This window comes from Physeter macrocephalus, chromosome 4, assembly GCF_002837175.3.
Source record: "Physeter macrocephalus isolate SW-GA chromosome 4, ASM283717v5, whole genome shotgun sequence".
Taxonomy (NCBI): domain Eukaryota; kingdom Metazoa; phylum Chordata; class Mammalia; order Artiodactyla; family Physeteridae; genus Physeter; species Physeter macrocephalus.
The window spans coordinates 116,492,803-116,496,482 of NC_041217.1; the positions used below are offsets into that span (position 1 = coordinate 116,492,803).

Sequence of the window (3,680 nt, forward strand, 5' to 3'; positions counted from 1 at the left end):
GCTTGTTTAGCCTCTTCTGCCACCCCTCCTGGCACAAGCTGTCCACTTGCAGGATCCATGCCTAGCTGTCCTGAAATGTAAATGGTCCTGTCGACTAACACAGCCTGACTCTAGGGACCAATGGCCGCTGGGGCTTTCGCAGTGCTGATCACCTTTCTGATCAAAGACGACATGGCTAATCCTTTTCCCTTGCCGCCCCTCGGAGACAACTACCCTGTATACTGCGCCTACTCGCGTCTCACGGGTCTCTGAAATCTTTTTAAATTTACAGAAAAGTTACAAAGATAGTAGAGAAAGTTCCCATATCACTCAGTTTTTCTCTGATAGTAACATCTTACATAACCATAGTACTCTTGTCAAAACTGAGAAATTAACATTAGTACAATATTAACTAAACTATATTCTTTATTCTGATTTCACCAGTTTTTCCACTAATGTCCTTTTTCTATTCTAAGGCCAACTCAAGATACCACACTACATTTAGACAGATTTTTATTTTTTAAGTGCTTAGTTAATTCTTAGTCTTTTCCACATAACACTCTGAATTTGGAGAATCAACAAAACTATTTAAAGCTATAGAACTGTCTGAAAAGAACTCTGAGCTTTTCCTTGGTCTTTTCTTGGTCCTTTGATGCTATTCAAACTATAGCCTACTCTCTTAGTACAGGGCCAACAAACTTTTTTGGTAAAGGCCAGGTAAATTATTTTAGGCTTGTGGAACATACGGTCTCTATTGCAACCACTGAACACTGCTGTTGTAGCACAAAAACAGTCACAGATAATACATTAACAAATGAGCATGGCTGTGTTCCAATAAAACTTTACTTGTAAAAACAGGCAGAGGCCTGGATTTGGCCCATAGCCTGTAGGTTGCTAACCTACCTTAGTGCATTTCATAACATGGAATGAGTTTGGATACTCAATACCATGACTGAGAATAGAGGATGTATCCTTAAGTTTACTTGCAATGATTCTTTATATTATTTTTTAAAAAGTATTCCATGGAATAATGTGGACAATAGTCCTGGCCTCAGAAAACTATTCTTAGGATTGAAAAGCAGGTTGTATAGTAGAATCAGTGTGGACAAAACACACAAAAATAATTGGCAAAAATCCCAAAGCTTTGGGGAGTACAAAACAATACTATCCTTATGGAAGGAAATTTAGCAACATCTATCAAAATTTAAATACATTTACTCTTTGACCCAGAAATCCAAAGTCTAAAAATTTATCCTATACCTGTACCTATGTGAATTGAAATATATCAAGCTTATTCATTACAGCATTGTTTGTAATGAACAACATCAGAAACAACCCAAATGTCCATATACAGAAACATCATGTAGCTGCAGGAATAAAAACAAAACCAAAAAACTACATATATTAATATGGAAAAATCTCCAGGAAATGTTTTAAGTATAAAAAAAAGCAAGAACATAAGTAGTATGCTACCTTCTATAAGAAAGAGGAGAAAATAAGAATATATAATTGGGACTTCCCTGGTGGTGCAGTGGTTAAGAATCCGCCTGCCAATGCAGGGGACACGGGTTTGAGCCCTGGTCCGGGAAGATCCCACATGCTGCGGAGCAACTAAGCCCATGCGCCACAACTATGGAACCTGCACTCTAGAGCCCGTGAGCCACAACTACTGAGCCCACGCTCCTAGGGCCTGTGCTCTGCAACAAGAGAAGCCACCACAATGAGAAGCCCACGCACAACGAAGAGTAGCCCCTGCTTGCTGCAACTGGAGAAAGTCCACGCACAGCAATGACGACCCAACGCAGCCATAAATAAATAAATAAATATTTTTTAAAAAACAGAATATAGGACTTCCCTGGTGGTCCAGTGGTTAAGAATCTGCCTTCCAATGCAGGGGACCCGGGTTTGATCCCTGGTTGGGGAACTAAGATCCCACGTGTCGTGGGGCAACTAAGCCTGCGCACCACAACTGCTGAGCCCGCATGCTCTGGAGCCCACACGCCACAACTAGAGAGAAGCCCACACGCCACAGCTAAGACCCAAGGCAGCCGAAGAAAAGAAGGAAAGAAGGGAGGGAGGAAGGAAGGAAGGAAGGAAGGAAAATATAATTGCTTTTGCTGGTACCTAAATAAAGAAACCTTGAAAGATATTCAAGTAATCTAAACGGTTACCTATAGAAGTGGATAGAAATTGAGAGAAAACATCTTCACGTATGTACGTGTGTGTGTGTGTGTGTGTGTGTGTGTGTGTGTGTGTGTAGTTTTGGTTTTTGAACCATGTAAATGTATTAGCTATTCAAATAATAAATTTTAAAGAATAATATTACTTTAGAATCATTGTAAGGATTAAAGAGTTTGTAAATGTAACCAATATAAAATCTCTAACACAGTGTTTTACACACAGTGGGTGCTGCTATGTCCTGTTGCTGGTCTTTTTAAATGTCATCCAAATGGTGTGATAACATAAACAAATAAAAGAATAAATACCAAACACTTAGACTCAATATTTTCATCTCTAGGAATCTACCTTAATAAAAATCTAAAAATTGGACAAAGATTTAAATATAAATAATGAACTGCTGAAACAATCCAAAAACTCAAAAATAGAGAAATATTCAATAAACTATAGTACATCTATACTTATAAAGCATTTTTAATGACAGAGAAAATGCTCAAAATATACAACTTTATAATCTCAAATGAGGGGGACAGAGCGGTGAGGGTGGGGAGTGAGGGACTGGGAAGCAGACAGATATATGTAGAAATAAAAGACCTAAGCAAAGTACAGCCAATAAACTTTTATAGAGGGGTTGTTGGCAATTTTTATTTTCTCTTTAATTCTTTTCTGTATTTTTCAAATTTTCTTTTAATCATGTAATCCTAAAAAGGAAAAGAAAGAAAGAGAGAGATAATGGATTTCGGAATCAAAGAAATGCAAGTTCAAATCCCATATTATATATGCAATTTTAGACAAGTTAATTAAGCTGTTAAAAAGCTGCCAGATTTGTAAAATGGAGATGATACAGAAATTCCAGGGTTATTTTAAGGATTAGAGACATTATATGTAAAAAAGACCTAACTAATGTCTTAAACATAGTGAATACTAACTAGTATTATTCTCATACATCTTATATGTGTAACATCCTCGCCTATATAAAATTATACTAGGGGATTTCCCCAGCAGTCCAGTGGTTAAGACTCCACTCTTCCACTGAATGGGGTGTGGATCCAATCCGCAGGGATCTAAGATGGGGGAACTAAGATGGGGGAACTAAGGTGGGGGAACTGGTTGGGAAACTAAGATCCCACATCATGCGGCATGGTGAAAAAAAGAAAAAGAGAGAGAAAACTAAAATAAAATTATACTATATTAATCTAAGGTACTATTCCTTTTAAGATGCAAGCAAGTTTTAGAAAAGTTGAAATGTGAAAAATGATCATCCTAGATTTGATGAAATTCAGCGTTTAAGTTTAGTGAAATAAATGCTACTTTCCATACGTAACTTTTTATTTACTACAATGGAGTGTAAACTGCATTAGAAGCAGATATTAAAAATAACAGGAGGGGGCTTCCCTGGTGGCGCAGTGGTTGAGAGTCCGCCTGCCGATGCAGGGGACACGAGTTCGTGCCCCGGTCCGGGAGGATCCCACATGCCGCGAAGCGGCTGGGCCCGTGAGCCGGGGCCGCTGAGCCTGCGCGGC

General features: G+C 38.6%; 1 protein-coding gene across 5 annotated transcripts in view; it reads right to left on the reverse strand.

Moving 5' to 3' along the window:
- Positions 1-3,680, reverse strand: part of MIGA1 (mitoguardin 1) — a 102,579-nt gene that overhangs the window by 93,225 nt on the left and 5,674 nt on the right. The window lies entirely within an intron of this gene.